The 13,008-nt window shown below is 40.1% G+C and overlaps 1 protein-coding gene across 27 annotated transcripts in view; it reads right to left on the minus strand.

The window, feature by feature from the left end:
• LYRM9 (LYR motif containing 9) overlaps positions 1-13,008 on the minus strand; it is a 51,672-nt gene that overhangs the window by 16,689 nt on the left and 21,975 nt on the right. For 16 of the 27 annotated variants that reach the window (XM_074845094.1, XM_074845090.1, XM_074845089.1 and 13 more), the window contains 2 exons: positions 6,725-6,773; positions 6,276-6,338 (listed from right to left, as the gene is read on the minus strand). The exons of 6 other annotated variants lie outside the window; for them this stretch is intronic. The gene's annotated coding sequence lies outside the window, so the exon portion shown is untranslated. The remainder of the gene's footprint in view (positions 1-6,275; positions 6,339-6,724; positions 6,774-13,008) is intronic. 5 more of the 27 variants (XM_074845101.1, XM_074845097.1, XM_074845102.1 and 2 more) reach the window with 1 other exon arrangement.

Here is a 13,008-nt window from a genome sequence, read left to right on the forward strand (position 1 = left end):
TTTGTTGTTATTACTAAAGTCTGGAATAAAGATCTTAGGAACAGAAATGGTATAACATTTAGGAAAGATTCCATGGACAAAAAGCAAAAAGCAGCATTTCCGATTTTTAGTTACAGGTAACAGAAGTAGATGATGTTGACTGGAGCAAATTTTCAAATATCCCCTTCTCTCAACACAGTTGAGTGTGATATCATGAGGTCTTGTGGGCAAGAAAATCTTAATTAGTTGTTTCCTGGATTCTGTCATCATAACCTTTACCCTCTGCCGGTTATCCCTTCCTCCCACAACTGCCATGCCATAACAAAGGTAAATCTGCACCCGCCTGACAGGTCAGTGATGTGCCACTAAAGCAGAGTCCATCTTTCTCTAGTGTCTAAAACTGACCAGTGGTTTCTTGCACTTTGAGCTTTATGGGGTGTGTCTGCCTTTGAATACTTGATACGTTCTATCAGTAAAGCACAAGAGATGAGGTAAGACTTCACAATGACCCCTCCTGAGAATTATTCACAGCCAAAATATGGTTTCCATTAGCTTTCACGAACAATTAGAAAACCATTCTTCCATCACGAGGGCAATAAGTTGGCTCTATACTGCTGCAATCTTTTGATTCTGCTTGTTTGATTCCAGTTCTGTTTTTTCATATTTGGTTAATAAAAGCCATTTGGCCTCACACACTACAGGAGTTGGATCCTGTCCAAAAAAACCCATATGTAGGGCAGAAAGTTGTTATAAAAATTCAGAAATATAGACCAAGAGCTGACTTTTCAAAATGGCTTCAGTCTGACTAGTCCAATTGCTAGCTCACTTCCCAAGCACTCAAGACAGGCTAATTATAGCTTTACCTAAACAGTTCAGCTTAAAATACAGATCAGAATACCCCCAGGCTTCAAAATGTCCATATCTTGTTTTCTCTAAAATATCATTTTCTCTTTGCAATGAAACCTATGCTGGGCATCAGCTCCATGCATTTTTTGGTTTGGATTCATTTCACTTTGGCATTTGAGTACAGGGGGTGATTGTACTCTCAATAACCAGTAGAGAGATCCCTGCATTTCCACTCCAACCAGTAGAAAGATAAGCAACTCCAAAATGTGAGTCAAATAATATACAGACTGAATTACTCCCTGCCCTCCTCTCCACTGAACACAGAAGGAGTAGCAAAACAAAAATTATAATATAGATCCTGCAGTTACGAGCCTAAATTAGATAGCATGATTCCAAGTCTGTGTCCTATTTTGAAAATAGAAATATAATCACAGAATGGTTTGGGTTGGAAGGGACCTTTAAAGATCATCTAGTCCAGCCCCCTTGCCACGGGCAGGGGCATCTTTCAATAGCTCAGGTTGCTCGAAGCCCCGCCTGACCTGATGGGGCTTTGAACTCTTCCAATGATGGGGCAATAATATAATATCAGATTACATCAAATATAAAAAGAGCTCGTTTCAGAGTGGCTCTCCCTTCCGTTTTGGCACACTGAACACCTCACAGCAGAGCAGCCTGTCTGACTGACTTGCCAAGTGCTGAAGGCCTCCACAGGTCCCTCAAGCAGGTGCACGTAGGGGCTGTTATTTTTCTAACTGCAACATGCGGTTCAACCCCTGGGCTTCTCTTCCAGCAGAGCGAGCTGAGGGCATCCTTCCAGCACACACCTCACACTCCACCCTTGATATCACTCTCAGCACTAACTTCCTTCCTCAACTTCTTTTCTAAAGTTGTTTTCTTGGGAACCCTTCTAATACAAACGGACTTTCAAACAGATTCTGGTACCCTCCCCTTCAGTCTCTCCCTAGCACTCAGGCCAGTGATCCCTCTGTAAACCCCTACTATGTGTCAGTGAGAACACAAATGAAACTTTGAAAATCATCTTGTTTTGTTATGCAAATGCCTTTGCTTTCCTTTCCTGCTTAGGATATTTAGTTTCACCTGACATCTGGCTCACTCTCCCCTACCTTTTAAACTGAACTTTCAGTGTTCAACTGGTATTGCCTTCTTAAAGTATTTTGGGGTTGCCAATTTACACCACCTGCTGTAAGAAGCATTTACTATACAAACATCATGCTAAATCCCTTCTTTCAGTTTTCCCCTGGCACTTAGCACTGCAGGTAACAAATGAGAACAATATATGTAGACTGAGTAATATTCCTGACACATACTGATAGTTCAAGGGATTCTGTCACAACAATATTCAGTTTATAGAAGGAGATGTCAATGTTTGTCTTTTTCAGAGGAACTGGTACATAAAGATTTTTTTTATCAATATCTAAATTTACTTTTCTTTCATAACAAGAAGTTAAAGAATACAGTAACATACATGTTGCCTTTCCTTGGTAGCCTTGAATTTTTTACCATATGAAATTACATAGGGGAAACAAGACCTTTTCAATAAAGGCTGGATGCCCTCTATATATCTAACTATATTTCTCTGCTTTACCAATACATTTGAACAAGAACTGCCTGAACAGATACAGTCATAAAAAGAAGGAAAATGAACAACAGAAGACAGCTACAAGGCATGCCAGAAAAAAAAAAAAAACGCCATGTTAATGGCCCAGTGATTGTCAAGGAGCTTTATCTGTCAGCCATTTACAGCGATCAATCAAGTCACTTTTCCAAAGAATAAAGCACCTTCTAGAGTCTGTTACAAAAGATTACTGAAGCGTAAGGATTACTATTTAGAGGTGTTGCACCCACAGACATCTATCTAGCTTTTTTAATGTATTTCTGAATCTTCTATTACCATACCCTGAGTGTCTTCCAGCGTCTGATATAGACACGAGAGCACGGCTCTGAGACTACAGACTGCTCTCATCATTAGGAAACACGGCACAGAAATTAACTTACTACACCAGCTTCACATGGGCTATCTTGGGCTCCAACCAATGTTTTCCTTTTCTCCTCCCTTCAGCAGCAGTCATACATACTTCCCAACTCTGAAATTCAAGCTTTGATACAGCTATTTTTTTGTTTAGCACCCAAATGGCTGCATGTTGAATTGGGCAATTCACAACCAAGAATATCTGATGGCATTGGACTTCTTTGCTGTGCCCCAGAGCCCAGGACTGGACACGGGGAGCAACGCTACCACGGTCAGCAGAGGACAGAGGCTCTCCACAAGGTACAGAAAGGGTCCACAGGGGAACAGCCGTGCCTGGACGGTGAATGCTTGAGACATGCTGCCTCCCTGGCCTCGTGCAAAGGCTGGGCATTCATCATTACTATACGGTTAAACTAAATGCCACAATTTGAATACATGGCACTTTTGTTCTTAAAATGGTCTAGTCTCCTGCAAGTACAGTGTCTCAAAACACTAATAACCACAGGAAAAGTAGATATTTGAAAATAAGGGATGGACTCTATAAAAACCCCAGCTTAAACTGCTTTTGACATTATCATAATTTTTGCATTCTCCATGCAGAAGAGATTTTTTTTATCTTTCATGTAATATGCATAAACATAGGTTAACAACAATAAGACAAAAAATGGACCCATTCCATAACCCCAAGCATGGACAAAGTTGGGATCTGGGTATTATATCTCAAATTAGGCTTTCCTGAAATAACAAAAAGTATCTGTGAATCATCAAAATTCCCTTAATGAAAAGTATTTATGGAAGGAAAAAATTGCTACAGTAATAAGTCCTACTTCTTGAAATGATAAAGCCACATACATGTTAAAAGATATGAGATGAAAATCTTAATTTATGTAAGTGATAGGGTACTGTAATCCCTGACTGTGACTTACCAACACATAAGTAGTGCTACAAGGGAGCAAATTAAAGCCCATCTGTGCACCTAGCTGTAAACTAACCCCTCACTCCACTATGTGGCCGATTAAAATATGTCCTGGGTTTATACTCCACTGTCTGACCTCAGGGCAAATTAGAACTGGGCATAGGATTCAACTTGTTACTTACACAGAACCTATGAGAATATGGTTTTTTATCATCCAGTACTGAAATCTAGAATATGCAGTTGGATTCAAGTTGATCTGAACCTAAACTTAACATGCAGGTTTTTTGGGCTAGATCCTTAGCTGGTAAGAATTGGTATAATTCCACTGACCCTAAGAAACTGACCCTGTATTTCACATACTCCCACTAAATACAGTGAAACATCCCAATTCAATACAGATCCCAGAAATATATTTTGGGACTAGAGCCAATTTGTGGAGTTGTTTTTAGGCTTTGATGTGTAAACTCATCATATCTCATTTTGCTTTAATTAAACCTAAGTGGTGCAATAGATTTCCTGTCACAAAAGCAAAGATCCTTCATGTGTTGGGAATGTATAGGACAGCTTACTTCAGCATAAAGAAAAGCTGTGGGAGAGAGCAAGAAACCAGAGTCACGTAAACATATGAATATGGAAGGATTAAGGTGATCAATGGAATTGAAAATATCATTTCACTATAGATAATTAGGAATTTTCCACTGCAGTAATTTTTCATAGGAAAATGATGAGCTGTTGAATCCAAATCATGTGACAAATGCATTTACACTGATGAATTTTGGAAAAAATTTCCTTCATCTTCCCACAAGTACTGGACTTTAATAGATTTGAAGTTTTCACTGGGTCTCGTTATCAAACATACACTGTAAAAGGCTTCCCTACTGAAAGAAAAAAAAAATCCTGAGTTCTGACAGATTCATAGCTGCAAAAATGCTACAAATTTTGTGACATGGACAGGCTTTGCAGGGAAGTTTATCACCAAAGGTCTGTATTTTTCTGAGCATGTACCTTCCGTGTTTGCACATTCACAGCATGTGGAAAACTTGATGGCTATTTTGGTAAAATGGCTGTTTAATGAGAACCAATCTTATGACCTGACCTACTATTAAGTTCTAAGATCCCGGGGCACTGTATGAGTACAACTCAACAGTGAATAGATCCTGAAAACAGGTGAGGCTAATCTCTGCACTTGCACACCCCACAACATTGGAGAATTTCCATAGTTACTACTGTAACTTGCCCCTTACTTGGCACAAAAAGGACAATGAAGCATAGTAGAATCTGCACTATTGCCTTTTGTTCTAAAAACATCCCCCCTCGAATCCCACAAATGTTACCATTTTTATCTGCCAAGAAAAAAAACCCTTGACCTCACAAAATCTGGCTATAATCCTGAATAACAATGTAAATCTTCTGATAACTTAAATATCATGCATAGCACAACATACAAACTATCTAAACCAAGAACTGTTGAGTCAGAAATAAAATAATCTGCTAATTGTGCTTTTCTGGAATGGATGACAGTATAATGTCCTAATCAGAAGGCTGAAATCACATTTGCATTTAGATAAAGCCCTGTTTAAAAAGAGACAAGTATAAAAGGAGACACTGAGACTATTGTCGCATTTCTCTGCATTGCATAATCATTTACATTCCTGATAATGATATTCAGATAGTGAAGCAAAGGCTGACCAAAGCCAATTAATCTTGCACTCCGCATTAGCAAGCTTGTCAATTGACCCAGTGTATAGCTGAGCCCACGATGATACTGATATGACACGATGCTACTGCTCTCAGATGGGGTTTTTTTTGCTATTGTGACTGTTTTTCAAGTAAATCCCTATGGTTCAACAGTTAGAATCTCAATCCCTCTGGACTAGTTAAACAGCCACCAAAGCTGGTCTTCAGAGACTGGGAGTGTTAATTAAGGGACTGCAAGAGTTACCTGAGCTGTTGGTGTTTACAGGTTGGCTCCCCCTTCCCTCTCTCCCCCCACTATACAGGCTGGAGATGTGTTTTCTTATTACTTCTAAGTATTACATCTTTAGAAGCATAACTCAGAAATTTATGATTCCCTATCCTAATCAAACCCCATGATCTTTAAAGTATTGATTTTACAGTATCCTAGTAAACTAGCACAGTAGCATTATGTCCATTTTTAACAATGAGGCACAAAGACAGGCCTGGATTTCACTCATTTAACAGATACAAAGGTAGCCTGGCACACTGCCTCACCAGATCACCGTACTCAGGTGAGACACACTGCCACAGGGCAAAGGTGTCCAGTACCACCCACGAGGCAACGTTCAGCAGAACAGAGTTGGGCTCCTACAGACTGCCTCAGCATTCTGACCACTGCACCATCTTTCATGATAAACTTATCTTCACAATCTGCTTCTCTGCTGGGGAATGCACTGCCGTTGACCACTGCAGCCCACACAAAGCCAAGCACGCAAAACAGAACTTGGAGGCAAAAGAAATTAAAAATGGGGAGATAGAACTGTCTGATACTACTTTTTACTGTTTGCTCTGTGTTACTGAACGTACCTGTGGGATCCAAAAGCTGGTCCCAGTGTCTGCAGCTGGCTCCAGGCTCTTGCTCCAGATTATCTGTTATGCAAGTTGATCACACAGCATGTTCAAGAACAAATTCCTCACAAAAACCCCAAGCCCAGACCCCATACTATCTCCCTGGGTGTTAGTAGGCTGTGTTCAGACTCAATCATAAAAATCACTGAGACGTACAGAGTGAATTTTTCAAATTAGTATTAAGCTAACCAACCCTATAAAAAAATTAATCAAAGAAAAACAAATGCAAAGCATCTATTGAGTAGCATTAGCTTAGTTTCAATTAGGAAGACGCTTCAGAATATTGCCAGCAGTATAAGTACTCATAAAACAGCAGAGAAATGGACTGTTTTTTCGATCCTATGTGTGATTTTAGGTATCTTGGCAATTCAGTGTTGAACTTAAAACATCTTATACAGTTATCTTACCTAAGGTGCCAAAATTATTTGTCCTCCTTGAAGTGTCCAATAACAGACTCTGCAAGAAAGAAAAAAATCACTAGTGAACTTACTATTAAAAATTCATAGCTGAGTTCTGTAACCTGACTCATTATGCCTTTGCTGGACCTGCTTTTAATAGTATGAATACAGATTCCAAAAGTGGTATTTGTGCAAAATGAGATGGTAAAATTTTCTGCATAGGAAAGTAATAATCAAACTGCCAAAATAAGAATGAAATTGGAAGCCTCTTGAAACCTCTTTAACCACAAAACATCTTGGTTCATGTTTTGACATCAGTCCAGGAAGACACCCAAGTGGCCTGCTGCTGCTCAGAAGGATTCTTACTCTTCTGTCTTAGTGCTTGGCTACACCAGTCCTCCCTTGCAGGTTTCACGGGTTCCCAGCTGGTAAATACAGGAGAGGCCTATGGCTCTGGGCTCTAACTTCTTCAATACACTTACAGCTCACTGCAGCAGAGTGGCAGACCTTACCAGTGCCAGTGAACTAACTGCCTCGCCTGGTTATTCCGCTGTAATGTATTTTCTTGATTCCCTAGTAGGTCACAGGAGAGTGACTAGCGCACTGCGCTGGGGGCCAGCTCCACGGGTTCTGCTGCCCTAGGCAAACCAGCAAATCTCCGTCCCTACCAAGTCACATTCTCTCACAGAGCTACGGACTATTTCGCAGCCCTGGGCGATGGCCTGCCCTGCAGAGATACCCCTCCTCGTGTCTGGGTGAGCATGTACAATGCTGAAGTCACTTCCTAATAAACACATCTCTCCAGTACGCTGGGCTTTTATTAAGATCTGCTGCTTTGACGTGATCACTTCTGACGAGCTGCGGCCTGTCATTGTTGTGGATTTTGTCCTTTCTAAATATGATCTGTAAAGTCCTAATGCATGAGTGATGATAGCCAGTCTTGCTCTGTTCACTTCTATTTCTGCTGTTCTCTGCTTTACGCTTTGCCTGATGCATGAGGCAGAGAAGCAGGGTCAACTGACAGCGCAAAGCAGCACAGCCCCGCCATGCAAAGTTAGCTTTGCACAATATTAGTAAAACATACGGGGGATGAAGAACTGGCTAAGCGACAGATCTCCAAGATCTGTTTGTTGACAAGGAATCACCAGTGGTTGGACATCCCTCATACAGTTCTATAGCATCAGCATTAGGCTTAATGCTACTCAACACTATTAGCAGTTGCCTCCCTGTAAATATAAAATTATAATTAGTAAAACTTGAGAACGACAAAGATTGCTAGAGCTGTACATAATGACAACAGGGCAAGCGGAGAGAGCATGGTTCGTTTCTGGATAAGCTGGGTCTGAAGTTGTGCTTTAATACACCTGAACGTTACACAAACAAATTGAAGTGCAGGTTATACCCACAGAACAGGGACCCATAACCTAGAAGGAATAGTTCTGAAAAAAAGCACTCGATAATCACACTGAACAAACAACTGAACAGCAGCTCCCAGTGAGTGCAAAAAAATAGTTGATAGAGTGATCCCTAAATGTATAAATAAGGGAATTATGAATAAAAAGAAAAAAGTAACTATCTCCAAAGTGAAATAGAGCTCCATTTTATTTTGCACATCCACATTTAAAAAAAAAAAAAAAAAAGAGATATGGGCTGCCAGTACTGTAGCAATTGGTCCAGACCTCAACCTGCTACTGCAAGTTCATTGTAAAGGACAAAAAGGGAAGAGCTTCACACAGCTGAACTGTCCTGGCAATCAGCACACAGCCCAGGACCTGCAAGGCACACATGTGCTAGTCCAACACGAGTCATCTGACTTAATGCGGAGTTTCCTGGGTCAGGTTTTAATACCACGTTACACCGAGTCAATCTGTATAATCCGGTTGTCCTTCTGAAAACATAGTGAGGTGTGGAACAAAGAGATCCAAGCACACCTCGTAGTTTAGCATGCTCAGCACATAAGAAATCCATGTTTTCAGGCTCTGAGAAGCACAGTTTTCTTACAAAACACAATCTACTTTTGATCTGTATTTGCACTCTCTTTAGGATCTCTTTACTGCTGATATGGTGTAAAGCAATTTTAAGGCAACTGGAAATCAGACCTATAATGTGTTTTTCTTAGGGTCCGAGTAAAAGCTTAAAAGATTTGTATGGTAAGGGAAAACTGAATATAGACGTAAATCAACATGTTTATGAAGAGGCACAAAAGCTCTGGGGTTTGGCCATAAAAAGACATCAAATTCTTGTCATGATGAAGACCACTTATATAAATCATCCAAAGCCACAGGGCAAATGTTTTACCTTACACTCTTGTTTGGTATCACAAAGCAGAGACATGCAATACATCAAAGACTGCAAGTAAAACATTGAGACTTTTGCAATCTAACACCAGTGAGGAAACATGCTGCCCACACTGAGGCCAGATTACCCTGTTCTGGATAATTAATAAGCATGCTCAGACTAATTAGAGTAATATTCTTTGGGGCATGCTCACTAAATGTCAAGTTCAGGCAGCAATGGGAGGATAGGAATCTCCCTGGTTTAGGTGCAATTCAAACTTCTTAAGTCTCTTCTGACAATGACTTCTCCTGGCTTAAGGAAAATTCTGAAAGGCACAGTCTCAGAAGAACTTCTATCTTCCCAGCTGTAAACTGCTCAGTTCAACTGCTGTCAACAGGAATTTTGTTCTCAGCGGCCAAATCTGTAAGTATTTACCTTTGAGATCACATCTGAGTATGAATTGAGTTATCTCTTGGTGCCAGCAGCTTTAAAACAAGACTGCCTGTTCAGTCCTTCCTTTACTGCAAACATTGGATTTTGAAATGTTCCAGTGCTTAGTTCCAGTTTAGCAGTCATGGCTCTCCCTACTAACCACCCTAACTAGATAGTTAGTAGAACAACTTTCTGGCTGGGTTTATATCACCTTCTAATACTTTTTCAATCATCAGATTTTTGAAAAACTTCCAACTGGGCACAATACAAACTACCACAAATTTTGTTAAAGGACAGATAACCAGCTGGCCGCATAAGGTATAAAAGTCTTTTGAAGGGCACAAACATGCTGCCTTCGATTAATGAAAACATTAATTCTATGACCTACGGATCATATAAGCATGGGAAGAATAGAAAGTCTTACATAAGATTTTGTCATGGTTCCTAACTCAATTCAAGAAAGACTGAAACTGGTTAAAGTTTATCTTATCTTTATGCTTTAAGATAGGCTCATTTTGTTCATGCAACTTTATCTTTTTTTTAAAAGAACCGCAAGAGGGTAAAAGCACATAATTCAAACAAGCAGCTATCACTTAGTGCAGAAATGGCCCTACTTAAGAAAGTAAAAGTACAGAAATTCAATAGATGGATAAAGTCATGGGAAAGTAAAGAGTCAGAATTTAAAAAAGCAAAAGAAGTCACTGTGACCCACACAATTGATTAAAGATTAATAAAAAATTGCTGATTTTTTTTTGAAAACAAGAATGCCTAATGTGTCCCTCAACATTCCTTTAGATCACATCCAACCTACAAGGGAATAAAACCTGCAGTGTAACAGGGCTTTCCAGTATGACCTCTCACTTTACCCATCCACTGCAGCACATCCCCTCCAGTCCTAACTATACACACATAATCCCCAGACTAATGACGATGGTGCTTGTATAATGCAGCTACAGTTCACCCTGTAATTGTCCTTCCCAGTTTACATCGTCCTTTACAGCAGCATCAAGAACAACTTGCTGTCTCCTTATTTCAAATCCACACCTGCTGAAAGTTGGCATCTTCCAATCCCTTACTCTCAATCCCAGTAACAATTTGAGCCAAAACCTTCCCGGCATAAACCCTGCCTGTGGTGGGTATACCATGGACGAATTTGGCCCACTACATCTTGAGCAAAACACATGCCTGTTCATGGGAGAAATGTTTATAAGCAACAGCATTACAGAACATTTAAGTCTAGGAGTCGTTAGCCTCTTAAGGGGGATTTTAACTTGTACAGTTCCCTAATCAGGGATTGTTACCATACCAACAGCTAATCATGTGGGCAGATGCCCGCCATATCTTAGGAACATTTCTGAGGTCTTAAAGCCACATCTCAAGTTTCTCCAAAAACTTTACTGCACTCTCCATGGCCTAGCCTAGCTCAAAGACAATCTGTTTTATAAGAAAAACAAAGGAAAAGTCTGGCTAGCAACAAGCTTATCACAAAGAAAGAGTTCCAAGTCCAACACCTGTTTTTTGAGAAAGGACACTTATCCCTGGAAAACCTCTGCTGGCTGCAGTGGGGTGCCACAAGAGAGAGCTCCTCACAAAGCTGGCGGTCATGGGAGACTTGTACCTTCTCCACGCTTGGGATGGTGAAAGAGCTATATGCCCCCCCCCCATTCCTTCAGGGACCATTCTCCTCTACGAATTATAAGATACTGATATTTTAGAAAGTTCTAAGATACTATTTTGAGATGAGAAGAAAAATATTGAAAAAACTCCATCATCCAGTCCCTGGCTCCAGAGAGGGCTACTTAACAACCGATTCCAGTGCTTCATGATTGGACCCAATTAAAAAGAGCAAAGTAACTAAAACTACAGCTGACAAAGTGATGGCAGATGTTACCTCGTGTAATATATCTAAATTGGAGGCCTACACATTGCTTGAGCACAGGACTAAATGCATTCTTGTCTGTGTTAGCTCAGTCCTCGTTGTTTCTCTCCTATTCTGATTTAATATAGACTTCCAAAAGGAAAACAGAAGCTGTATGCTGGAAGAGGACAGGTTTGTAAATTCTAAATACCTTCGAAAGTCTACTGATAGATCAGACTTCTAACAACACCAACAGGCTAGAACAGCTCCATTGACTTTCACAAACCTGCAGTCATTTATAGTTCAGGATCTGACCTCCTGGGAGCAGGATTCTCCCAGCAGTGCTAAAAGGGCATCAGCACACCCTGTGTGAAAGAAGGCTCTTTGTCACCTATTTTGATGGCAAAGTCATGGACATGATTTAGATGAGAATAGAAAACATACGTTGAGAACTTCCATGCTAGTAATACAACTTCCCTCATCCTCCTCCATCATCACCTAGATTTAAATTAACATCAGTTAAAGTAGTAAGATGAAAAAGCAAATATTTTTGAAAAAATTCTTACAAATTTGATAACTGCAGAGGTAACTACAATTTAAAGTCACTGTTGTCTATTGCTAAGATAACCATCTCATGATTAGTAAGTAACACTATAATAGTGTTATACATTATATTATTAGCAGCATTGTATTGCACCTTTTCAAAACAAAAGGTAATCTTATTTCTTTCTAAGCTGATACCATCTGAACCTCGGATCAGAATGTCAGCAGCAAACTCACTTTCACTTTGTCCCAGAACCTTGTAAGCAATTTTCAAGCAAGACAGTTTTATCCATCTTCTGCAGTGTCCCAGAAAATTCATCCATTGTTAAATAATCCTTACCATATACAGAACTCACAGAACTCCAATCAAGTATAAATGCAAACCAAATCTTTAGCCGTACTTTCCCAAAAAAGACACAAAGAAATTAAATAATATTTTTAATCTTCCATGTAACACATCAATAGCAGAACCAAAAATGTGGATATCCTGTTGACCAGGTAAAAAAAAAAAAGACAAAACCAAGACTCTTACAAACCAGGACATGATTTCTTCAAATTTTCACTTCCCCCCCAGCTTTTGGATATTTTTGTCACTGACCCAAAATGATATACAAGAACACTGTACAGAACTCTGCAGGACATTTGTTTTCAGAGGCACAGAGCTTGCTTTTAACTGATTGTACACAACACACTAACTATCCTGAGTAACTAATTTATAGCTCTGGCTGAGATGAAATTAGGGGGAAAAAGAAGTTTATGTTTTATTGTCCATAGAGTGAAGTTCAAGCCAAAACTCAATCTGAGTGTCCAGCTCAAAGCTCTTGCTATAATGATTAAAACAAACACGCTGCACTTTGTGGAAAGCAGAAGTTGGATCTCAGTTTTAGCCCTTGGTGCCAATGGTAAAAGCCTGCTTTTACCCTTGGCAAAGGCAGAGTTCTTAGCGTCCCAGTGCAGAGACCCACTGCGCTACAGCGAGGCACCGCGAGTCAAACGTCCCACCGTGCTCTGCCTAGACCACGCGCACACGAGCAGCCCCTTGGATCTCCAAGAGGGAAAATATCTGAGAAAAGAAACTGTGCTCCAGAAAATTAAGCAGCTTATGCGAAGTCACATAACGGGTCAATAGCAGAGCTGGGAACAGAAACCATATCTTCCAATTTTCAAACTGCCCCTTGTACAA

This window comes from Strix aluco, chromosome 19 (genome assembly GCF_031877795.1).
Source record: "Strix aluco isolate bStrAlu1 chromosome 19, bStrAlu1.hap1, whole genome shotgun sequence".
NCBI classification, from domain to species: Eukaryota; Metazoa; Chordata; class Aves; order Strigiformes; family Strigidae; genus Strix; species Strix aluco.